At 37.1% G+C, this 27,182-nt stretch overlaps 2 long non-coding RNA genes and 1 pseudogene across 3 annotated transcripts in view; 2 read left to right on the top strand and 1 right to left on the bottom strand.

The window, feature by feature from the left end:
* Positions 1–27,182, top strand: part of LOC140625497 (uncharacterized) — a 110,851-nt gene that overhangs the window by 62,379 nt on the left and 21,290 nt on the right. For both annotated transcript variants that reach the window (XR_012024835.1, XR_012024833.1), the window contains exon 2: positions 5,293–5,358. This is a non-coding gene — a long non-coding RNA (uncharacterized lncRNA). The remainder of the gene's footprint in view (positions 1–5,292; positions 5,359–27,182) is intronic.
* LOC140625499 (uncharacterized) lies at positions 13,801–25,787 on the top strand. Its single transcript, XR_012024836.1, has 3 exons — positions 13,801–13,924; positions 22,158–22,350; positions 24,916–25,787. It is a non-coding gene; the product is annotated as an uncharacterized lncRNA (long non-coding RNA).
* LOC140625718 (large ribosomal subunit protein eL43-like) lies at positions 23,829–24,224 on the bottom strand (annotated as a pseudogene).

The following is a 27,182-nucleotide window of genomic DNA, read 5'->3' as shown; positions in this document are numbered from 1 at the left end:
CAATCACAGACCTAAGAGTAAGCCCACCCAAGATTAGAACTACCTAGCTGGACTCAATCAAATTTGATGACCTACGGAATCATGAACTAAATAAATAATTGTTGTTTAAAGACAGTAAATTTTGAGGTGGCTTGTTATGTAGCAATAGCAAATTCATCTCTCACTGTTTTCCTTTCCTTCCATACTTCACCACCACATAAAGGAAGGTTTTCATCTCATCTCCTCTTCTGTCATGGACTGTACTTAAGTATATCACCGATCACCATTCATCTTACCGGAACATCAGGTCTCACAGTGCAGTCTTAATGGCAGAATCAATCTTTTCTCAACCCTATGGAAGAAACCTCGTGATCCAATCTGTCAAGCCTAGCTCCTAATATGTTAATGAAATCCAAAGGAATTTAAAAATACTTCCTCTTTCTATGAAGCCTGGGTTATAAGACAATTTGATTGTTGCAGACTCAAAAATTCTACTTTGTATGCAAGAGCTGAATGCCTCCTCTTTCTCTTTGTATCTCTGCTTTAATGATCCTAATCCTCCCAAGACAAATGAATGCCTCTGAAAGAATGGGGATGGAGCAGGAGAATGTCCCACTGACACCAATACAAAAAGAAAAAACATTGAAATATGGTTTAAAATATTATCTTCCTAGCATGTATGATCTATGTTTCCTTGGGGCTGTAAAGCCCATTCTAGAGTCCTCATCTATACGAGAGGATTGGAATTCACAATCTTCTGTGTCTAAACAGAACATAATATGGCTTTTGGGTATTTACTATGAACTAGTTGGAGCTGTAATGCAAGAGTAAGTCACAAATTTATTTACTTCATATGCTATGATGTCCAATGTAATGTTGAATAAAAGTGGTGACAATTAACATCCTTGCCCTGTTTCAGCCTTAATGGGGAAAGTATTTGGTCCTTCACCATTAAGTCTGATGTTAGCTCTTAAGTTTTTCATAGTGTCATATGACAGGTTGGGGAAGGTAGCTTTTGCTAATTTGCTGAGGAATGTTATCAGAGTTTAGTCTGTTGAGTTTAGTCAGAGCTTTTAATATGGTGAATTTTATAGTTCAGATAATATATTCTTCGTCTTTAGAATTTTTATTTATTTTTCTCACCCTCCATTTCTCTTCTTATTATCATCATGTTTCTCTGTGACTCGAAACATATTTAAACAGCCATTTAAAAATCTTTGTCATAATCCTATTAAATACCTGATTTCTGGGTTTGTAGCTTTTGACAGATTTTTCTCCTGGCTATAGGTCATAATGACTTGCTTTTTGCTATTTTTAGATTTTTTTCTTTTTTTACAAAGTTCTAGACTTTGTGATTTTACATTGTTGAATGTCTGGATTATGGTTACTATATATATATATATATATATATATATATATATATATATTTGGAAGATTTTATTTATTTATTCATGAGAGACACTCAGAGAGAGGCAGAGACACAGGCAGAGGGAGAAGCAGGCTCCCTGCAGGGAACCCGATGTGGGACTTGATCCCAGGACCCAAGGATCATGACCTGAGCCAAAGGCAGATGCTCAATTGCTGAGCCACCCAGGTGCCCCTATGGTTACTAAATTTTAAAGACTATTGAACTTTATACTTTCCAGCAATTACATTTTTGTCTATTAGCTTGATTATTTCAAGCCTTGATTTTAGCTTTGTTAAGGTGGGTTCTTGATAAGCCTTTATTTGAGGGCAAGTGTGGTTCTGGTACTGATGCATGATGCTTTGGTAGTGTCTCCGCCAAGTGCCCCAAGTGATCAGTGGGACACCTTGCTCTTGCTAGTCACAGCTCAATGCCTCCTAAGTGAGAGAGAGTTCTAGGAATTGTTCAGCTCAGAGCTCCCCACTTGTTCTTTGCTTGTCCTCAGGATATTTCATCCTTTACCCAAGTGGCTTAGTATTTAGCAGCAGATTTGAGGGAAGCCCTATACAGATTTCTAGAGCCATATCTCTCTGGCTTTATTCTCTTTGGGACTCTGTCCCACAAATTCCTACCCTCTTTAAACTCCTGAACTACCCATTTCTTCTGTGAGACCATTATAACGTTCCAATTAACCCACCTCACAGGCCAATTCATGAAGCTCTCCAGGCACAAAGCCAGGTGATTCTAAGTCTGGCCACATTGACTGTCCTTCTCTCAGGGATCCCCGTCCTGTGCTACCTATTGTTCCATTTCTAAAAATGGTTGTTTGATATTTTGTGTACAGTTTTCTGGTTGTTAAGGTGGATGGCAAGTTCTGTTCTGTCCCGCTTACTCCATTAAAGTCAAAAACAAAAGTTCTTTATTCTTACTCTTATTTTTTCCTACTTCGTCATTTACAAGAAAGGGGAATATTGAAAATCTCCAGCAATCATGGATTTATTTCTCCCCCTAGTTTGGTCATTTTCTCTTTGAAACTCCATGGAATACACACATTTAGGATTGTTGTGTTGTGTGTTCTTATAAATGAGCCATTTATGATGGAAATGTTTCTCTGTTTCTAACAAAATTTCTTACTTTCCAGTCCACTTTGATAGCCATTCCAGCTTTTCTATGACTATTCTTTGCATGAAATATTAATTTTCATCTGTTCAGTTTTAACCTGTGTTATGTTTAAAGTGTATTTTCTGGAGCTAGTATATATTGGATCTTGTTTTTTTTTATTTAGTCTGACACTCTGCATTTTAAGTGGAACAATTAGACTACATCTATAAATGAGAGTATTGATAACGTTGGATTAAAATCTAACATGTCGCTTTTTGTTTTCTATTAGTATTACCTGATTTTTTACTTCTATTACTCTTTTACTACCTTCTCCTTAATTAATTGTGTATTTTTTAGTTTTTCATTTAAATTTTTCTTATTGGGGCTTTCACAATAACTTCTGTTTATTTAGCATTTGCCCCAGGGATTAAAACATGTGTCCACAATTTATCACACTCTACTTAGAATTAGTATTGTGGTACCTCCCATAAAATATAAAAGCCATGTAGCAGTATAATTAATTCCACTTACTCTCCTACAATTTAAGCCATAATTGTCATATATTTTATAACAACATTTTAAAAAAATCTCAAATATGATGTTATAATTCTTGCAATAAACTTTCAATTCTTCTTGAAAATTTTAAAAAGAAAAAAATATTCTTTGATTTTCCCACATATAACTGATTTATTGTGCTTCTCATTTCTTTCTGCAAATCTGAGATTCCATTTAGTGTTACATTCAGCCTAAAGAACTTTCTTTTTCATCATTTCATCATTTTTTCATCATCTTGTGGTATAAATCCATGTGTTGGTAATTCTTTCAGCTTCTGTTTATCTTAAAATGTCTTTATTGACATTCATTTCTGAAGGATATCTTTGCTGGATATTCAACTCTGGGTTGATGCCATTTTCTTATTACACCTGTTGTTCTTCTGGCTATTACTGTTATGATGAGATATCAGCCATATTCTTATCATTGTTCTCCAGTTTGTGATGTGCTTTTCATTCTATGAATATTTTCAAGATTTATTTTTATCTCTTGTTTTCAGCTATTTGCTTTTGATTTGCCTAAGTATAGTTTTGATTATATTTACCAGGACTGCCTTAGACTTGTGGACTTGATTTTACACTTCGCCAGTGCAGGTCTGTTTTAATTTTCCTCTTAAACTCAGTTCTGGGAACTAATATTTACTCCTAAGATTTTCTCTCTGTGAGCATTCAGACCATAATCTAGATAATCTGGGTGGTGGACAAGAGCTGAAATTTCTACTTAGCTTTTTAAGTCATCTAATTTTTGCTTTTTGCTGTACTCCTTGAATTCTCCACATTGATAGTTATTGGGGCAGACAAATATTTGAAGAAAGCTTGTATGAATATCTGTGGACTCACCAATTTATAGTCTTTCAATAGTTTAGACTTTGTTCCCTGATACTTAAGTCAATAAGACTATACTTTTTCATGGATTCTAGTTACCCCATATTATGTATACTGGACAGAGCCTTCATAGGAAAGTGTTATAAATATAACACTTACCCATGCATTTACCTTATTTTAATGCTTATATTCTCTTCAATTTTGCCTATAATTTTTACTCTCCAGCACATTTACAAAATTTTCTTTTATATTTTTTTGCTGATAATTTTTATCCATGTGACATTTAGTTTGATTTAAGCTTTCCACCATTATTAGAACTGTAACTCCTCCTCCAATAGCTCTTTTAAGTATAAAAATGAGGCATCTAATGTTAGGAGAACTCTGTTGCTACTACTCAAACTTCATACATGCACCAGCTTTCTGGAAACTGCCCTTTGATCAATGAGTACAGTTGGTCTGATAATGAGTTCAGGCTGTCTTCTCCAGCTTCAATGTTTTCTCTGGATGGGATTCTTAACCTATTCTCTCTATCTCTCCCTCTCTCTCTCTGAACAGGAAGAATACTACCAATGCCTAGTTGCTTTATAACAAGCACTTCATTAACCATCTACTAAGCAGACTTCAGTCTTATTTGAAATCCTCTTGATTAGGAACTCAGTCATAAGTAAGACAGAGTATCCTGCCTTGCCTCATGTTTTTGATGCAAAGACTCTCTTCCCATTTCCTATTTCTCCTTATATAATTCCTGCAGTTCTTATATTTTAATTGCTTAAATGATCTATGATGATTGTAATTTTTTATTATTTAATAATTAGCATTCACAGCATTTTATATTTATAGCTGGAATGCGTTTTTCAGAACACTTTATGAATAGAGAAATATATCTTTCACACAAAATGACTGCACATGCATATAGTATTTAAGAGGTCACATAGCAAATTGGCTATGAGTACATGCTGTGACATCAGATTCTTTGATACTTAATAGCAATTTAACTTTGGGAAAATTACTTAATTTCTCCAGGTATTGATTTTCTCCTCTGTAAAACAAGAATGATAATAAGCAGTACTACTGTTAGATATAGACAACAGTTAGATATAGATACTGGGGGCTTTGCACTATGTAGTGTGGGAACAGAAAGGAACACTTTCCAGTGAGTTATTTAAAATTTTCAGAGTAAACTTCCATTGCTTAGAACTGGTCAGGGCTGACAGTGCTATCAGGCAGAGAATCCCAAATCTAGACCAGGATCCATATACCCAGCAGGCTCCATTTGTCCCCACTAGGGAACTGCCATGCATATGAGGTTGACCAGATACCTTGAGAAACTCTAGGAGTTCACCAGTGGGGGCATCTAGGCCTCCAGTTCCAGAAGGCAGGCCTGGCATGTAGATTATTCTCACTGACTAAAGCTGTATTTTCTTTTGTTAGGACAACCAGAATGAGGCTGGCTTGGTCATTTGGGGTGATTCTTATTCATATCCAACAAAAAATAAGGTAAGGACACTAGACTATGGATGGTTCACTGTCAAGCTTTGTTTTTTTGTTGTGATTTGGTTTGGTTTGGATTTTTAAAAGATTTACTTATTTATTTGAGAAAGAGAGAGAGAGAGAGAGGTTGAGCAATCATGTGCATGAAGTGGGGGACAGAAGGAATCTCAAGTAGACTCCTGGCTGAGTACAGAGCCTGAGGTGGGGCTCAATCCCACATCCCAAATATCATGACCTGAGCCAAAATCAAGAGTTGGACATTCAACCAACTGAGCCATCCAGGTGCCCCTCAAGCTTTAGTTTTAATCTCTGTATGGGGACTCACTCATCAGCCCTTGCCTATTTGTGTTTCAATCATACCATCTTTGGTCTATAGCAACCAAGGGTAGCATTGGTGGCGGCAGGCATTTTTTAACTCTTAGTATCCCCACTGACAAGGGCAATCATTTTATTCTCTATACAGTCTTCACATCATATACCAAACTGAGTTTTGGGGGTGGCCATAACTATCTCATTTGGAGACTTTTAATACAAGTCCTCTGTAATGTCAATGGATCCTACTAATTAATGTTTTTCTTGCCTTCAACCAATGTGGTAGTGTCATGTTCTCCTTGTCAGTCTTAAGTTACAGTCTATAGTATTTTCTCTGTAGTATATACATAGCAGAGATGGAGTCAGCACTAAGAGTTCACATTCTAGGAGTATATTGATTGCAAGATAAAGGGTTCAATAGGAGACATATTAAAAGATTCATCTTCTACATTTATTCTACATAATTTGGAATGATAAATTGAACATATCAGAAGATAAATTGTCATTCACATATTTTTCAGACATATTATGAGCAAGACTTGTATTTGTGGTTATCAAGCAAAGAATTTTTTAAAGTGCCATTGGAAATAACTCTTCTTGGGTAGCACATGGATGATGCAATATAATAAATAATGATACAACCAACATTAAAAGTAAATGGCATTTTGGAAGTACAAAGGCAAGATGATCTATATTGTTTTAATACAAATAGTCCCAAAGAACCATGATGATAGGGGTGCCTGGGTGGCTCAGTGGTTGAGTGTCTGCCTTTGGCTCAGTTCGTGACCCCGGGGTCCCGGGATCCAGTTCCCCGCAGGGAGACTGCTTTTCCCTCTGCCTGTGTCTCTGCCTCTCTCTGTGTATCTCTCATGAATACATAAATAATATCTTCAAAGAAAAAAAGAACCATGAGGATAAAGACAAAATTTTAACTGCCCCTGCCCCAATTTTTGCCCCTTGATGTACATACTCTGCATAATTACTAGGACTGTAAATATGATTAATTTGTTTCTATGTTAAAGAGGTTCTATGTGGTGGAGTTGATTTTTAAGAAGGGAGATTATCCTCTGTGAGCCAGACCTAAATAGGTGAATTCTTAAAAGTGACTTGGTTTTTCTTAGCACTCAATCAATCAATCAATCAATCAATCAAAATGTGAGAGGACTTATGAAAGGGGCCACTTGGGGAGGAATGGGTGGCCCCTAGTTGCCAAAGGCAGCCCCTGACTGACAACCAACAGCATGGAGGTGAGAACTTCAGTCCAGCGGCTATAAGGATTACTCTTTTTTGTGTGACCCTCGTAATAGGAGCTTAGAAGCAGATTGTCCCTAGATCCTCCAGAAAGGAATACAGCGCAACTACCACTCTGATTTCAGCATGTGGGACCTGAGCACAGAACTCAGCCATGCCTTTTCTAAACCTCTGATCTCAAGAACTGTGACCTCATAAATGGGTGTTGTTTTAAGTGGTAAATTTTGACATAATTTTTTATGCAGCATGAAAAATTAATGCAGATACCATTGCTATCTTTTCCTGTGATGAGAGATATTAAAGTGCAGAGTGGTGCATCTAACAATAAAGGACCTAAAGTGAGGGTTCTTGTAGCTGAGAGGGAAGAGAGGGTTCCTAGACAGCGCAAAGAACCTCCATGTGCTCTGATTAGGCAATCAACAGTACCTAAGTTCCTTTTCTCTCTTTTTCCCCCAAGTTCCTATTCTTTACTCCTTTTTCTGAATCTTCAAATACATTCTTTATGACCTTTGTAATATATTTTAAAAATCAAACTGTGGATTTTTACAGGGGCCCCACACATCCTCAGGAAGTCTCCAATAAGAGTATATACTTTGGGTTGTGTGAATTAGTAAATTAATATATTTAAAGCTTTTATCACAGTTACTGACAAATACTAAGGAGACAATATTAGCTACTCTCATTTGATCTTTTAATCTATCCCCAGATATAGGAAGGCAGAGGTTGTAGGAATAGATCTTACAACTGAGGAAAATGAGTCTCAGCAAGGTTAAATGACTCATTCAGGGTCACACAATAGTGTAGAGCTTGGAATCAATCCCAGAACTTAGAGATGCCAAGTCCCTTGCACTTTCTGCCATTGATTTTTTTTTTTTTTTTGCAGAAATTCCTATTAGCGCAATGATGTCAAAATTCTTTATCTTTAACAGACAAATCTGCACAAAGTCACATTCTCAGAATGACACAGCAAGTGAAACTCCTGGTGGAGAGGCAGAAACCAGCTCTCACCTTAGATCCTTGTTACTCAAAGTGTGGCGACTCTACCAACAGCATCAGCTAGTTGGAAGTGTTAGAAATCCACTACATTAGAAATACAGGATCTTGAGCCCTACCTGTGACCTACAGAATCATCACCTGCATTTGCCAAGACATCCAGGCAGTTCATATACACCCTGAAATTTGAGAAGCACATTTTAAGAATTTTGGCCTCCTTCTCCATCTACTTGGGGTCTCCAAATGAGTTCAGCTGGGTTCGTGTTTTCTGCCAAGCTAACTTAGTGCCTCTTTATACATCTTCTATCATTTTAATAATAAAATTCCTTTATTCGAGCCACTAATAATGCATTTCAACTTTTTGGAATGTTTTCCAGAGAAGGAAGGAGTTGGCTTTACTCAATATTGATTTTTCATGTTTAAACAAACTTTAAACAATTACATTTTTACAAGCATTTTTTTCCTCCAAATCCACAGTTAGGGCATTCCAGACCACAATATCTAATAATAATGTACAGCCAAAATACAGGTCTGAGTTGACCTGAGGAGAAATTACTATATGATGGAGCTTATCAAATTAGTTTTATGCTATTCTTAAGTTAATATTGTCAGCCCTTTCCCTATTCAAGTCCAATCTCAGCTCTTCCTAATGAACAACCAATTCCTTGGGCCTCTCTGCTTTCCAATGTCAAGGAAAAAGTGGGGGCTGAAACTTTCACACCTCCACCCAGAAACCCAGAGAACTTTAGATATAAATGTGTTCACTCCATATAATGGGCTGATAGCAACAGAATGCACCAGGCTGTTTCCTGGTTCTTTTATACAATCTGGTCCTTGTCAAAGAAACGGAGTCCTGATATTCCAACCAGCTGGCTGGAATACACCCTAATCCCCATTAGATGATGCATTTGATTAAAATGTGCACCAATGTATCCCTCCTCGTATGTGCAGCTTTCCTTATATCTCCCTGATTGGGCTAGACAAACATAAGTTTGTCGTCCTGGAAATTGAGTGTCCTTTGGAGACGAGAGAAGTTTTTCAATGAAAGAGAGATTGATAAGAAGTCTCCCCAGATGCTGAATGCACACACTTACATGCCAGGCTCAATGAAATAGAGAAGGATGTTCCTCACAAATGCCCCTTTCCATCTTGAGTCTGCATCCCTAGGTCACAGAGAGGTTCCCATAGAGTATTCCCAAAACTTGAAGCCTGCATGAATTCATTAAATATAAAAAATAATAAAAATGAGTAAAGCCAACAACTCTATTCCCTGAAAAATGTTCAAAAAAATTTTTGCATCATACTATTATATGCATGAATAAAGAAATTTTAAGGGTGTCTGGGTGGCTCAGTCTGTCTGCCTTCAGCTCAGGTCATGACCCCGAGCTCCCTGCTGCTCCCTCTCCCTCTCCCTCTGACTCTCCCCTCTGCTCATGGTCTGTCTCTCAAATAAATAAATACAGTCTTAAAAAAAAAAAAAGAAATTCTATTAAACAAGAGACTAATTTTATGTCTATAGGAAATGATAGCACATATCAGCTTATTTAGCTTTATTTGCCACTGTGCTGTTCTGCTTCCAAGAGGGCTCTATTTTGCCTTGTTCTTGCCTTCCCTGTAGGACTGGAATATTTTCTATAGCACCATGTATTTGATAACCCTTTCTGTTTCCAAGCTTCCACCCATCCCATATCCCCAGATTAAATATTGACACTGAATCTCCTTCTCATCTCTGATAAGGCATTAGCAACAAGAGGGTGCTTTCTCAGACCATCTGTGATACTAATTAATTGTTCCTCTAGCATACCAAAGAACCCTCTTTTTTCAACGTATTGTGCCATTTACCAGAAAGGATTCAAATCTTCTACTAGCACTCTTTCCCTTCTAGAACATGGGCTTAATTAAAAGCAGGGCTGATACTCTTATTTTCTGTAGAGTCAGTGAATGAATTGCACTGTAAGTTTATTCCCCAGGACCTACATTTCTCCTCCTCATCATCTTAATTGTCCTATTAACTACTTCTTAATCCCCACACTGCATTTATGCTTTATGTCCTGTTGGCTAGAAGACTAATGTCACAGATACTATTTTTGAATCTCCTGTGGGAAAAGTACTGGTAAATTATTTTCCATATCAGCCCTGAGACATACATAACATTAGATTTCGGGAACCATTGTTTTCAGCATGGGCACCTGCCTAGTTCCAAATATGTACTGCCTTAAGGCCATTGCATTTCTTGGAAAGTGAATTTGTCTCTTGATGGTTATGCTGGTACAAGAGAGCCTGTTTTTTGGGGTTCTTCTAGGTCCCTGAATTCTGTTTACCTTTGGGGTCTTAAGCTGTAGGTTTCTTTCTCTTTCATTTCTACCATTTCTTTGCTGATGTTCTCTTCTTGATGACTCTCTTGCCTAATACGTCAGAGCCAAGTCTTTGGCTGGAGCTCACAGCTGGGTGCAAGCAGCAGCAGGTTCTATTTGTTTAATTGTTTGTTCTGAACAGCTAGAATAATTTGTTAAATGGTCCCTCTGCGTGTCTAAGTCTCATGTAAATCCAAAGACGTGGTGTGATTTCTGCTGAGTCTGTGCAAGGCATACACTTTTAGAAATCTGAGCTACTCAAATGAAAGAAATGTAGAAATTACTGAAATCTGATAACCCTTTCCTTCCAGAGTAAACTGATGTTTTGCTCTTACGTTAGGTCCTTATGTAACTATAGCAGAAGATGTGAATATTCCCGTTGTTCCCCCCTTAGGTCACTGGCCTGACCCCCTTCTGGGTGTGGGACCTTGCTCAAAGTAAGCATGCAGAAGACCAGAAGGGGGTGTGGGTATTGGCCCAGGGGTGACTGCCAAGCAGTGACATAAATTCTCTAACTACTTTTCCCCCTGAAAATAGATTTCAAGTTATTTTTAAACATTTTCGTAAAAGGGCCCTAGTAGGATTGAATCCCAAATGCCCGAAACAATGAATCACTTATTAATTCCACTTTCCCTTTATTAATTCTCCACTCCCCAAATAAACTTCTTGTACCCAAGTCTTTGTCTCATGATCTGCTTTTAGTACAATCAAAATTATTCAAATTTATCCAATCGGATAGAAACAACAAAAGCTATCCGCTCTAACAAACCACTCCATATTTATGTCAGTAGATTGTGGGCCAGGATCATGAATCTTATTGTTAAGGGAAAAGGATGAAATTTATTGTCCCCCTCCATATGTTCTATAAAATCTGCCAGCTGTGTCCTATACATAGTCTTATGTATTCCTAATGGTACTTTCTTCATGGAGTCAGTGTAAGAATTAAATGAGTTAATGAACATAAGGTGTTTGGCATAGTGGCTAGTTAATATTTCTATTATGTGCTTTTTATAGATAAATAAAGTGAGGCTCAATGATATGGAATACATTTTTCAAGGCATTGGGTAAGGGACCGAAACCCAGCTCTGCTTAATTCCAAAGTCTACCACCCTCTATATACTGCCTCTGTTTTCATGACAGCCCAACCCATCATTGAGTATTCAAAAGAATAATTAATTTACAAATGTAGACACATCTCCTCTGAAATATCAGATACACTCCCAGGCTCCTTTCAGCATTAAAATAATACCTTGTCCTCATTTAAATAGGCTGGCACCCTTCCCATGAATCATCATGCAACATGTTTTTCTTTAAGATTTCCACTATAAAAGAGCAGCCTTCACCAAATTCTCCACTGGCAGGGATATCTTTTAAAATGTCAAATCTCTAAGGAAAGAAAATAGATCCATCTCTATTTCTGTCTCCTATCCTAACAAAATCCAATTATGGAGGCAATAACTGCTCATCTGCTTACTATCAAGATCAGCCAGTATTGGACCATTCAAGATAACAGATGATTCAAGTGTCCCCACATTACCCTTAGAAAAGAGCCTAATCTTTCTGGCTAACTTTTAGGCAAACTTTGAATAACCATTCTGAAGATATTGCAATCTACATTTACATTTTTCATCCAACAGACAGAACACAACTAGTTGATCTGATACAACAATCTTAATATGTTCTTTTTCCATACATTGGTGGTAAATTTTTAATCTTCTTTAGAGATTCTGCTAGGGAATTAGCATTAATCCTATATCTTTGATGCAAGGGATCTATCTTTTTTCTGGGCTGCTGTCATTGATTAAAGCTAAGACTTTCAGAAGAAAGGAATATATGCCTCGATAGCTTTAGAGTCTTGCCTTGGGATGATCATACTGATATTGATACTTAAATAATTTCCATTGCAAAATAATACTCATTAAAGTGTATTTGGAAGATATAGATTTCTAAAAGAAATAATTGATGGAATGGGGATGGGAGATTAATCACCTATAATCCCCTTCACAAAAATACATTCACTTAGAACAGTCTGATATGCCCCAATCAATATATTAATGCATTTCAATAATTATGCATTCAATTTTGTATTTTTCTTATTTAACTCAACTTTAGATCATAAACATTTTTAAATATATTCTTTTAAACATAACTTTCAAAGTATTTGCAAGATCTAATTGAGTAGATAGACATGGCTTACTCAACAATTAATCTATGGTTGGACATTTTGGTGGCTGCCACGTTTTTTGTACTATAAATAATGATATGAATTTTCCGTATTTGGGATTATTTTATCAGATTCAAATCTTCAAAACAGAATTACTAAACCAGAGGCATAAATAAGTATAAACTTCTTGATAAATATTGTCAACTTGACAACTCTATTTGTACATAATCAAGCTCAATTCTTGGTAAATTTTGAATTTACTTGTTTGTCCAATGTTTCTTCTAAAACTTCTACCCTCTACCTGTCTCTTCCTCCATTGTCCCTTCTCTCTCCATTTCCTACTCTGACACCACCCCTGACCTTTCCCACGCTTGCCCACTGATCTCAGGCCAACCTCTGGTTCCTCCTCCCTTCCCACTTCCCCATAAGATATCTCTCCTGATTCTCTTACCAGTCTTGAATCTCCTTCTCTTTAAAACTTGCTCTCCGTGGGTATTTGTCATAATATGACTTCAGGTATTACTCCTATCAGATAGCCACATTTTAACAAATACCTTCTATATCTTAATTCAATAAGAAGTGTGGAAATTATACACTTTGTGGTCAAAATTATGGAAAAGAATTTAGGACAAGAATCTTTGATGGTGTCATTCACATTATACTACATAGGAAATTGCCCAGTCTACCTATTGGTTATAAAACATAACCTTCTTTTCAACGAGTCAGTTTTGATGTATATTGACATTTTCTCAAGGTTTCTCTTCTAATGAGTGCACATTAGTAGCATTTAAGCTAATAGAAAGTCTGTTTCTCAAGGTGGGAAAGTGGGACATACACTATAGAATATATTATAAGTCTTTTCTGCTTTGTAGTTTGTCAAGAATAGTCAATGATTGATGTGGCTATGAAATTATCTGAACCAGCTTTGATTCATAATGTACTATTGATGGGCTTCTAAGCTCACTCAAATGTCAGGAAACCAGTTGGTGACTATTAGTATTTTCCTAGCAACAACTCATTTTTTGTTTCCCTCAACATGAAGAGAAAAATAAGAACAGGGAAATAAATATTCAGTCAACCTTTGAAATGTGTTATTATGCAGCCAAAGTCACTTCTAGTACCAGGAAGGATAAAAAAACAAACAACAACAACAACAACAAAAACCATTAAAATGTTAGGGTAAATTTCAGACCTATGATTAGAAATGATTTCCCTGTCTTTCCTAATCTAAACTATTTTGAGATCAGTTTATAGTCTAAAATGTTAATAAGTGATATGGAAGGCCATATTGAACTATAAATCATACAATTAAAGATGGAACATCCTGTGCTTATCTGATCTGGTTGCTAAGTACCCACTCTTTATGACTCAGGGGCCCACATAGATCTGAGACACCAGCTGTACTTCAATATAGCAGATTGGGGAGACGCAACACCAACCTGTTGAAAATAGATGAGAGGAAATTGTCCCAGGATTTGAGGTGGTTCAGGCAAATGAGGCGAGGAAAACTTATTTAACATTGAAACATTATGAGGTGATAGCCCAGTCAGGAACCATCTGGATTTTGCCTTGAGCTACCAAACGATATTTCAGGCACAAAACATTCATGCCCTCCATGTGCTGAGAAATTACATTTTTCCTTTCTTGAATCCTACCCAGCATCTAAATATTACCAAAAGGAGCAGATTATTTAACTCACCATGTTTTTTTTTTTTTCCTTTGCAAAAATATATACATGTAGCTATACCTAAGGCAGGAAATCTAGTGGTCTCAGTATGGATCTGGAACCTTGACTCACAGTTTTAACCAGCTGTATGACCAGGCTGATTGATAAGCTTTCATGCAGCAATTTCTCCCTCTTATAAAATAGGTTCCCTTGTGAATGAAGGTTAAACAAGATAAAGTACAGAAAGTCCTTGGCCTAGTATTTAGGTTAGGTCAAAATATATATGGACATCAATACTTACTGTTCCTACTATTCCCTTCTGGAGGCACATAGATAATGGACCTTAATTTAGAGCAGTCTCTATTTAATTCTGTTTGTTTTCCTAAACTCAGGCAGGAATATTAGAGAGAAGATACTATATATATCTACCATATTGAGAAACTTGTGCTTTAGAGGAAACATGCTATGCTCCAGGTCTATCGGAAACTGTGAATATGAGCAGTTAATGTTCAAATGCTTACAAAGAAGGATAATTGTGTAGCTAAAGACTGTGTTTCTGGAATTTCAAAGAACTGAATTGAAATCTCTGCTTTGCCATTCACCACATGGGCAAGTTACCTTACTCCCTCGTGCTTCAATTTCCTCATCTGAAAAATAGGGATGATAACGTACATATCTTTCTATGTCTTGTGAAAATGTATGAGATAATTTATTCAAGTTGTGTAAAGCATGGGACCTGGGATATAATAGATCCACCACAAATGTTAGTCTGGTTAGTTTTTAGTTAGGAATCCAATTACTGGAAGGAGAGAAGTTTAAACAAGTGGAACTATTTCAAAGAATTGCCTTCTACTTAAATGGCCTTTAAACAATGATTGTCCATCACTTGAAAAATCTAGCAATATAAAGTCTTTGTATACACATCTTTGATATGTATACAAATATTCTTTCATCTTAGATTCTTGCATATTGGACCTATTATAGAAGAGTCCCATCCTGGATAGTCTGTTCTAACATAAGAAATTATTAATATTGGTTAAAGCAAAAACTTTCATAGATATTTCACAGAATTCTCACATGATCATTATTATCTGAAATAGCACTAATCTATAATCAGACAAACTTTTATAAACTCACTTCCCTTTCCCTACCAATGTCTTGTTTTTTTTTGTTTTTGTTATTGTTTCTTGAAGGCAATTGAACTCCTATTATCTACTAGCTCCTTCTCCTGCAGAAAGAACTAAGCTATGACATTTCCAGGTGAATTCTACTTAAAACAAACGTCAACTCCAATGTTTGTCTGGCCTGTTCCTGCAGACACAACTGAATTCTCTCTGCCTCTCAATTCAAGGTGGTAATGTTTCTGCTGATAAAAACTTGGGAGGAAACTTGTGGATTTTCCATGTATGTCACAGGGATTCATGCTATCAGACAAGAGATTTCTCAACAGATCTTTCCTGGGTGATCCTTCCTGTCTTTAGCTTCTGCTGAGATGGCTGAGGGGATCTAATTTCAATTTCTTCAAATAGCCTTTTGTGTGGCTGGACGCTGACTTTTTGCAGGAAGAATTGGCTCAGAATTTTCCACACATCAATTTTTACTTATTTTTTTAACAGTTCTTCCTTCATTTTTGTCTTTCCTTTCAAATTTTACTGCAAACAATGAGGAGACAGAGGCCATACCTTCAATGCAATGATTGGAAGTCTCCTGAATTTCATCATTTATAAGTTCTGCTTTCCACAGGACTGCAGGACAGGACTGTAGGTGTCCTGCCACCATAGAACAAGGGTTCTCTTTCCTTTCATTGCTGGGAATATATTTCTTATTTTCTTCTACACATTCACTAGCAGAACCATGAGCGTTCGTGTTTCAGTTTACAGTCTACAGCATCCTTGGCATTTTTCTATCCTTCTTTTCTTTTGATCTCTTCCCCCTGCCCAATGCCAAAGCTTCTTCCACATGTTTAGGTGTTTGTTACAGCGGCATCCTGCATTCAATACCAAAAACTCTTCATATTAATTTCCTATTCCTTCTGTAACAAAGCACCACAAACTTAGTGACTTCACAATACAGATTTAATGTCTCACAGTTTTATATGTCAGAAGACTGGCAGTCTCGTTGGTCTAAAAACAATGCATTGGAAAGGATGTGTTCTTTTGTTGACTCTATTGGAGAATCTGTTTCTTATCTGCTCTAGCTTCTCAAGGCTGCTTTCATTCCTTGGCTCATGGCTCCTTCCTTCTATCTTCACCTCCAGCAATGGAGGTTGAGTACCTCTCACATGGCATCACTCTTACCTTGCTTATGTCATCCTTTTCTCACCCTGACTCTTCTGCATCCTTCTGCCTTTAAGAAACTTTGTGCCTTCTTTGGGCCCAACTGGATCATCCAGGATAATCTCACTATTTTGGGTCAGCTGAGTAGCAATCATAATTTCATCTGCAACCTTATTTTCCCTTTGCTATATGATCTAATACATTCACAGGCTCCAGGGATTAGGATATGAACATCTTTTGGAGGTCATTATTTTGCCTACCACCACTCCTATTCTGTTAAATTCCAAGTTATTAATGCCTTATAATTAATCTTCCCAAATAATTTAATTCCTGATGGCTGACATGTTCTATTCTGAGTGGAGAACTAAGTAAGATGGGGTTGACAAAGCAAGTTTACCAAGACCCAACTTTCTAGGTCTATCTAGAGATACAGTAGAGTGTTTTCAATTGACAGTTGAGGGCTCCAAACAAATTCCATTTATTTTTTTTAATTTTTAAAAAAGATTTTATTTATTTATTCATGAAAGACACAGAGAGAGAAAGGCAGAGACATAGGCAGAGGGAGAAGCAGGTTCCAGACAGGGAGCCCGATGTGGGACTTGATCCCAAGACCACGGATCACGCCCTGAGCCAGGGGCAGGTGCTCAACCTCTGAGCCACCCAGGCATCCCAAATTCCCCACATTTAAATCTCCCCTCTAATCTTCATTCTGATTTCCTGGAACATATAACCTGATTCTTTGGAGAAACACACTTACTGGGTTTCTTGAAAGGTCAATCCTAGGAGAATGCTGCATCTCAGATAACATCTAAGAATCTAAATTATTTTTATAATCTTCCAAATTCTTTCTCTCTAAAGATAGTTTGGTATGCTTAGATTTTTCTTTGTCAATATAACTGCTTTCAACTCTTCCTTGGGGAATAGTGGGATAAATATTGTCAACTTGACAACTTACAGTAATTTGATAAGTTAAGAGAAAAGGAATATTTTTTTCCTAAAATATCCCTATTTCTTTTTTATTTTACCCTATAAGAAACACTTAAAAGCCAATAGGTTTATATGGACTTTAAAAAGACAGTAATGATATTAAAGAATGACTTGTAAAAGTTTGCAAATTCAGAATGCGTTAGGTTCAGATGGGTGATAGTCAATTGGAACCAAGGTTAGCAGGTTCTAGTGAGTTCACCATGATTAACCACTCATTTCCACCAAACAAAATTTTATTTGTGTGTTCTGACACAGTATGCCATGAATAAATTTGGTCATGTTTTAGGGTACTGTTTAAATGAATCATAATATTTATCATGCATTGAGTAATATCATAAATTCTTCAAGTGAACAAGCAGTTATTTCTTAATTGCCAAAGCTTTAAGAAATAACTCAATCTTTTAACTACTATTTCATATTTAGGTGTATCCCCCACAGAATACTATATTGGTTTATACTGGTGTCTACACAGTTTTTACCTGATTCTAACAGTGAACTTACATTCTATAATCATATCACATTCTTGTTTTAAGCATCTTTCTAAAATTTTACCAATATGGGGAAATATATAAACATTTGTAATACAATCTTGGATTTGCCTCACACCTCTCCTTGCAAGAGTTTGAAGTATGAAGCCTTATCTTATTAAATTGCAGTCATCTGCCCTTGAAAGATTTTCTAGATGGGCCTACATTAATAAAGTGTAATTGTTTCTTGATTTTATGATTCTAACCATATACACTTCTGGGATGGAGATGCTGTCTATATTTTCTACCCTCACTTTCACCAGCACTTTGATTTGTTTTGATTATTGAAGGCAACTCATTTCTCTCTTGCTTCTGTTTCTATTTGCATGGAAATCAAGAAAGAGAGCCTTGAGGGGTTTACAGTAAAGGCATTTAATCTTGGTGCTTGCAGACTCACAGGAGTCACTTTGAGAAAATGATTATAATTCCTCTCCTTGAGTTTCCTCACTTTCTCTTTGCTCTTAAACTTCTACCTATCTTAAATTTATCACAAAATGACCCACAGGAGTTTCTATTCCTCACGGATTGAAGGGAGTGGAAATTCTTGCTCTATAAATTCATTTTACTGTCATATAAACCACTGCTAAATTTGTAAATAAAAATACCCTAGGGGATCCCTGGGTGGCGCAGCAGTTTGGCGCCTGCCTTTGGCCCAGGGCGCGATCCTGGGAACCCGGAATCGAATCCCACATCGGGCTCCCGGTGCATGGAGCCTGCTTCTCCCTCTCCCTGTGTCTCTGCCTCTCTCTCTCTCTCTGTGTGACTATCATAAATAAATAAAAAAAAAAATACCCTAGATCCAACATTGGCTTTCAAAAATGAATTTCTACTACCCAGCACTTTCAGAGATTTGACTGTTGCATGAGAAAATTGGTCTGCTTACTCACTGAAACATTAGGGCCCCCGAGTTAATTATTTTGTACCAAAAGGTATTGTGAAGGGGTTTTAGAATTGCTTCATTGATTTTAGCCAATATGAATTTTCTACAAAAAGCTCAATAAGTGTCTAGAAACTGGAGATCTGAATCAGGTTGGGAAATTACAATTGATGTTCTTGTAAACAGAGCAGATTTTTGGATTTTCCCCATGAATGAGAAACACATATGAGGAGAATCTAGTCTGAGCTACTTAAAATACAATTCCATGTGGTCTGGAGAACACAGCCACCATAATTTAGTTAGCTCATTAATCTTATTCAGGTATAAACCAGCATACTTGAGTCACTCAAAATAGATTTTACTTAGTTGCCAAACAAGTATCACTAGATATTTACCCAACTAAATTAAAAATGCATTCATTATTACTAATATATAAGTCCAAGAGCATGGCTTTAGGATCATAAATTTATAGAAATTAATATACTAAGATAAGTAAATAAATGAGAAAATCATATTATTCGGGGCTTCTGTTTTGAACTCTTCAAGCACCAGCAATCAACTGGTCTCAAGGCAAAAAATAGAAAACAAGATACATTAGCAACAAAGGACTTGCCCATCACAATAGTTTATAGTCGCCTCTGTTGCATCCGTAAGGCAGGAAGACCTATAGTTAGCAAATTGGCTACTTTGGCATCTTACACTGGTTCTTTGAAACACAAAGTGGGCAAATTATAGAATTGACAAACTGATGAATGGCCACTGACAATAAATTATTTTAAAAAGCATTTTTATTGCACATGTGTCACGTATGGGGATCCATACTACATGTTAGGGAAGATAGATTAATAAGAACAGGAAATTAATAATCAAAGTCACCACAAATAACTCATCTAAGGTTAAAGGGAAATGCTCAGCATGACATCAATATGCAGACTTTATGACAGGGCCCCCAACAGGGTACTGAAGTAGCGAGGACCAAGTGTATAGGAATCTGAGAGGAGACCATCCATATACAGTTGGATGAAAAGGTCAGTTTTAGACTTCAATCCAAGAATAGCAAGTTGGTGCTAAAGAACTCTGCCAGAAATTGAATTAAGTATAATAATAAGTATTCAACTCTGGCAAGAACATGGTGAGACCAATACAATCCTAAGTGATAGTGGAAATGTAAATCCACGAAAAAATACAATGTCAAAAATACTTCAGGAAAGCAATTTAGCAACGTATTTGAAAATTCTTAACAGAGTTCATATTCTTGGACTCAGTAATTCTTCTGCTAAGAATGTATTTTCATAAAATAATCTGAAATGGTCAAAGACTTTATGTATAAAACTATTTGATGTCATCATAGTATTATTTATAATATGGAAAAATTGGAGACAATTTTGAATAGAGTGGTTAAATAAATTATGGCATATCATTTATTGAAATGTGATGAAATTACTAAGTAACATACTTAAGAAAGAATCAATAAAATAAAAATGCTCAAAATATATCATTAAATTAAAAAGAAACAATACAAAACTGTATATTTAGTGTGATCCCAATTCTGTAAAACATACCCTGGGAAAATATATCAAAATGTTAAAGAATGTTTTCTTAGATCGAATTTCTAGAGACAGATTTTGCCTGCACAAAGTTTATTGGGGAGTGCTCTCAGGTATATCTGCATGGAAGTGACGGAAGCAAGATTAGCTGACTGTGGTGGCATGGGTGCTTCTAAAGACCTCAGGAGGTGTCCTGAAACTGGAAAGACCCTCAGAGTTATTCTAAATTTAGGCAATGGAGCCAGAATTTTGTATAACTGCATCAACCAGACATTGACTGGGGCTACCCCCAGAAGGGAATGTTACTTTGAGAAGGCAATGGACACCTGGGAAAAATTTCTAGCAAGGGGCAAAACTTTCAGCTATGAGGAGCCATATTCCCAATAACTGAGACATGACTACATAGCCCTGAAGAAAGGATCAGGGCCGATGACCATAGAATCTATTACAAATGATCATTTCTAATAGGGAAACCAATGATCTCTATCTTTGTTGTACAATCAAAAAATGATCATTAAATCTTAATAAAAAGATATTAAAGTATCAGGCCATTTAGAACTCTTATTTGAATTTCCTTGATTCTATAAAAACAGGGGGTAAAAGAAATCAGAGCTTGGCTCAGTTGTCTTTACCAGACATTATTTGCTTAGTGACAGGAATTGCTTCTTTTTCATAATGACAAGAACGACACTTGATGGAATATAAAAATGAGATTGTGATATGGTCTTATGTCCTTAATCACTAAATATTAGTTTCAGATATCATTATAAAGCTTTTACCTGAGATTCAGCTATTGAATACCCATTTAAGATTACGGCCTTGGCCATGAAGAACAAATGAATTGGAGATGATTTTGAAAAGTGAATTTGAGGTATCCTCCTGCTCAACTCTAACCCTCGAACACCTCAGCCTCAAGCCCTCCTGTCTGATATTTTCCACAAGTATTTGTGCCTCAATCAGTATCACCCTTCACTAAGCTTTTACGGCATTTAGGTCACAAGCTACGGTAGCCAGCACTGGAAATAGACCTGTTGTCTGTCTGACACACCAGGCCGAGAATTGGGAAGATGAATAAGAGGTGATTAACACTCATCCTTTCACTCTCCCTGTTTTTGCTAAGGATGAGCTGTGGCTGAGAATACACAGTATATTGCCTGCTAACGTTAGCTATTACAAATTTTTTATTATTCAAATGGTAAACAATGAAAAATTCTGAATTAGCAATGTGAATAAGAGTCGCCACTATATAATGGTGACTCTTTCCTATTTTCCTGAGACAGTAACCGTGTCCTTGTTAAAGAGTGTGCAATGACACTGATGAGGGCGGGCAGAGAGCCCAATCCAGGACAGCATGTCAAAAGCTCTAGGATAGATGGCAGTGTGATATAGCTCTCTTTCCAGATCTCAACCAATCTCACTTTTGACTATTTCTAACAAGTAACAACAATTGAAGATAAAAAAAATAGCACATCTGAAAATTACCTTTGATTCTCACAGTGATTCTTTTCTCTCTCAGTGTTCCTAAAGGCAATGATCTATGTATGGACAGGTGTCTGTTGGTCTCATCTCCTACTACAGGGAGGAAACAGCCCCAGCATAGCTGATATGGCTTCTTCTCCTCCCATCTAGAGGAAGGTGAATATACTGTAGCAGCTGGGCCCAAACTCTGAGGGTGAACAGCTGGTCTACACAGATGAGTCTCTGTGACCTCATGTGATACCTTCTCTTTCCTCGATGGGACTAAATGCTGCCTGAGCAGTATTTCTTTTTCTAAAAAATCATCCATCAAACACAGTATGATTAACCTTGAAGAACTGTTCTTCTTAGTTTTCACTTTTATTCATTATTTAGATGGAGTTTTGAGCCTGTTCTTCCTGGGGAGAACGTGACACTGTATTGCGACATATGGAGTGATCTTTTCCAAAATGTCACCCACTTGAAATTTTCAATATTCTCAAGCCCTTCTTTTAATGTGGAATGGTAACCAAAGGACCTTCTACCAAGAACAAAATATCAACCTGATAGTCCTGATTCTTCCTACAAGGTAATATAGAAGAGCTAGAGGAATCAGATGACTGAAAGTTCACCCACAAGGCTCCAGATAATCTTGCAGAGCCTTGTTAAGTAAAACTCATTTGGGAAGATTTGGCACCAGATGCAGCTGGGTATTATGTTCTTAATTTGATTTCTGACATGGTTTGCCCATGATATTTGAGACATTTTTGCATGTTCAAACAAGCTAAGGCAGCCTGGGGCCAAAACAATTTTAAAGAAGTGATTTCAGTTGAAGGACAATCTAATTCTGGGCAAATCTAAATGTCATAGGCTGGATTTACAAGCTTCTAAAATATGTAATAAAAAAATTCAGTCGCTATTGGCTGTTTGCTATTTTTCAGTTAAATGTTTTTTTTTTTTAAATGAAATTTTGGATGCAGTCTACTTAGTTGACTTAATATTTGGTAGATATAAATCGAGAAATATAGTAATGCCCGGTAGATGGCAGATCCAAAAAGCGAATTTTGGTGAATGGAAGACATTGATCTAATACTAAGTAGTTTTAGGAGCCAAATAAATAAAGTATTTATGAAACAGATCATTAAAGATGCCAGCTACAGGAAAGTATAGCTGACTCTTGAGCCACATGAATTTGAATTGCATGGGTCTACTTATGTGTGGATTTTTTTTTTAGACAAATCCATTACAGTATTCTAAATGAATTGTCTCTTTCTTGTGATTTTCTCATTAACATTTTCTTTCCTCTAGCTTATGTTATTTTAAGTATTGTGTATAGTATATGATACATACACACGCAAAATATGTGTTAAACAACTGTTTATGTTATCGGTAAGGTTTCCGGTTAGCAGTAGGCTGTTCGTAGTCAAAAGTTATAGGTGGATTTTTGACTGTGTAGAGAGTCGGAGCCCCTACCCCTCACATTGTCCAGGGATTAACTGTAATGTTATTATTTTTAGAGAGGGAGAGAGGAAGAGCAGAGGGAGAGAGAGAATCTTAAGCACGCTGGGCTTGGAGCCCACTTCAGGTCTCAACCTCGGGACCCTGAGATCATGACCTGAGCAGAAATCAAGCTTAACAGACTGAGTCATCCAGGTGCCCAGATCAACTGCATTTTTAATTCAAATTAAATGATAGTAGTGTTGGTCAAAAGATTCAGTTCCATGGAAACTGGGCTAAAAATAGGACACACAACTTGATTCTACATCCTGGCCCCCCTTGCATTCTGGTATGGCCATAACTCAGGTTTGATAATGAATATTAACATAAATACTATGCACACTGGTCTTGCCCATAAAACCTGTGGAATTCTTCACATTCTTTCCCCTTCTGCCTTCCCAAGATGGAAATCATAGTGACCTTGGAGGCCACTTGTGAAAGATTCTAGAACCACAACATAGAAGGACCTGGATCTTGGGAGCACTATGTGGAGAAGGACTTCCCACCAATCATTCATTTGGATTTTATGTGGGAAATACTCTATTTTCAGTCACTAAGAGCTATGAGTTTATTCTTCATAGTAGCTCACATTATCATTCATATATATATATATATATATATATATATATATATATATATATTAACCCATTTATTATAGCCTAGCAATGTTTCAAATGACAGAGCTTCTACTGGTCTTTCAATTCCTTCAATCTTCTGATGGCTGACTTTGCTGTGACAGCAGAAGTGGTGTTGTAGGTCCAGGCGCCACCAGCCACAGTCTTCATGCAAGGAGCCACAGTGCCAGATGCCCACTGCTTGCCTTTTCATCTTGGTCTTGCCACAGAAGGAGCAGGTGTACTTGGCATGCTAGCTAATCTCAATCTTCTTCACCATCTTCCTGAGGGAGGCCTCATAACGGGTCCCATATTTACCCACGATTCTGACCTTCTTGGTGCATTTGGCCATCTTGCCGCCAACCAGGTCTGAGCCCAGAGAGGAAGAAGTAGCTCACATTATCTTAATGAATATGTCCAGGGGGATCCCTGGGTGGCGCAGCGGTTTGGCGCCTGCCTTTGGCCCAGGGCGCGATCCTGGAGATCCGGGATCGAATCCCACATCAGGCTCCCGGTGCATGGAGCCTGCTTCTCTCTCTGCCTCTCTCTCTCGCTCTCTCTCTGTGACTATCATAAATGAATAAAAAAAAAAAAAAAAAAAAAAATTAATGAATATGTCCAGTTTTTCCCTGACCTTAATCAAATTACTTAACTTCACTATGCCTCAATTATTTCCTCAATAAAATAGGAATATTACTCATAAGTATCTCAAAGAGTTGTTGGTAGAATATGTGTAAAGTACTTCCACAGGCCAGCTGTGCTGTAAACTCCCAGCCAATGGCAACTATTATTAATCACTCCCATTGGATACATAGCTCATGTTCAGCATCAGTGTTAAACATTCACATATTTTATCTCATTTAATGCTCAAAAAGACATTGCAATGCAGGCATTACCACTGTCATTCTGTGCATAATAATCATTATGATAGTTTAAAAAATGGTCAATTTCTACGTGCTCAGTACTATTCCAAGAATTTCACATGCACTGAATAAGGTATGTAGGTTTCTGAGGTAGGTTTTATTATTATTCTCATTTTACAGGTGAGGAAACAGACACTGAGCTTACTTTTCATCCCCACGCCCTTACAGCTAGTGAGCGGCAAAGCTGAGATTCAACTGAGGACCTCTAACTCCAGAGCCCTTGCTGTTAACCACTGCTGTCACTGAAGTACCTGATGCTTATCAAAGTCAAGGGAAGTATTTGGAGATCCCATGTGTGAGAACCTCTGGCCCTGGAAGCCAAGGGGTCAAATGAAAAGTGAAATCAATTGCATTGACTCATCCTAACCAAAGGGTCAATAAAATGAATTTAAATGTGTCAAAACAGAACTTGACCAGTGCCATCCAGGGCCAGTCCTACAAGTTGGGCTGTTCTGGTATGGCATTATACAACAGCCATGTAATGTGGCCCATTCTAAATATTGACATTACATCGAGTCTTGTTTTAAACCTGAAATGTTTCAAATTCCCACAAATTCTTGCCAACTAGGAAATGTGGATGGCATTTGCCTTTAGTGTCTGTGAATTGTTATGGCGGGTATCACTTTTAACCCAGACGGATCACTCCAGCAGCAGGACCTAGAGCAGTACGGTGAGACCAAATTTTTGCTTCTGTGTCTCTGTCATTAGGTCTAAGATGAATCATCACTGAGACCTTGCAAAGCAGCCTGGTCCTGACTTTTGTGATGGTGAGGGAAGATTCTAGAACATTAGTGATGTTTAATAATTTAAATGTAGATGTTGCATGTGCTGTCAGTGCAATCAATTAGCTGAATTTACTTTTTCTCACAAGAAATATTACGATGCCACAACAATGATGAATATCTTTGCCTTCTTAGCTCTTGCATAAAAGGTCTATTTTACTAGTAATTTTTTCTCCTTTCATAAAAGCAGAGGTTTCCTTCTGCAGAAAACTGCATTTAAGTTATCCATTGAACATTACAGACTGACCAATTCGTTATCTAAAATATATGATTGAATTTCATCATTTTAAGAGTGAGTTCATTATCTGCCTGCTGCTCAATCTCAGCGATAAAAATAGTACAAAGAAGATGTGTTGAAATAGAACACAGTATTTTTTCTGTTCTTCAGAAGCACTCTGGGAAAAATCATTCCATCAGTCCTCCAACATTTACACAGCAAAGAGTTATTATTCCACAATCAATTAAAGGTATAGTCAAGCTTTAAGGTAGATAGAGAATAGCTCCAGAAACTATCTAGGTCACCAAAACTGTATTATTAAAGGGGATGTGTAAAAAATAAGGTCATGTACCAAATACTGCAATAATTTTATTGTGTTTGTCTAAAACGGTGGGTGGGTATGTGTTTGTTTTGAGAATCAAAGACTTTTTATGATTAGAACATAGAGTTAAAACTCTAGGAGAAACTGCAATACCACAAGAAGAGCCATATGTCTTCCAGGGATGAGGAACCTTCCTTGCCTCCCCTACAGCACCCAGACTGGGCCTTTGGACACACTGGAAGTATGACAGTCACACCTCCTAGAAAAAAGCCAAATAAAGTAGGGGGCTCCAGTGCTTATCTCACAAGCCTCAAGTAATCTCACCAGGGAGCCAGACAGCATTCTTGTCCACACAAGTCCCTACAATCTTCAAGCAGATCTTATGATCCTGCTGAATCACAAGGTCCTCATCCATTGTCTATAACGTGGTGGATTGGAGTTAGGATCAAACTTCATCTATGATGGTTTGGAATTAGAAAAACTCAAGCCATATGAAAAATGAGCGAATATGCACTGCTGACAGTGTGACATTTGCTTGGTAGGATGCTAGATATCCCTTCAGGGTACACAACAGAACTCTGGAGTTGACACTTGTGTTCTGGGGCCTCTGTAACCTTTGATAAGTCACCTAGCTTCTCTGTAACTCCATATCCTCATCTGCAAACATGGAAATAATAATACTTTTATGATAATTACAGATAATAAGATAATAGTAATTCAATGTAGCTGTAGAAATAAATGGAATCAAATAAATGAGTTTAGAATAGTATCTGTCCTAAAATAAGTACTTGATGAACATGTGAAAAAGGAATAAAGGCAGCCCGGGGGGCTCAGCGGTTTAGCGCCGCCTTCAGCCCAGGGTCTGATCCTAGAGACCCGGGATCAAGGCCCACGTCGGGCTCGCTGCATGGAGCCTGCTTCCCCCTCTGCCTGTGTTTCCACCTCTCTCTCTCTGTATGTCTCCCATGAATAAATGAATGAAATCTTTAAAAAGAAAAAGAAAAAAGAAGAAGGAATAAATGTTATTTTTCTTGGGTAAGCATGCATTACTTTTTCAATAAAAAAT

The sequence above is a fragment of the Canis lupus genome, chromosome 36 (assembly GCF_048164855.1).
Source record: "Canis lupus baileyi chromosome 36, mCanLup2.hap1, whole genome shotgun sequence".
NCBI classification, from domain to species: Eukaryota; Metazoa; Chordata; class Mammalia; order Carnivora; family Canidae; genus Canis; species Canis lupus.
The sequence above is the reverse complement of the archived record's forward strand: the minus strand, read 5'-3'. Positions and strand labels throughout refer to the sequence as shown.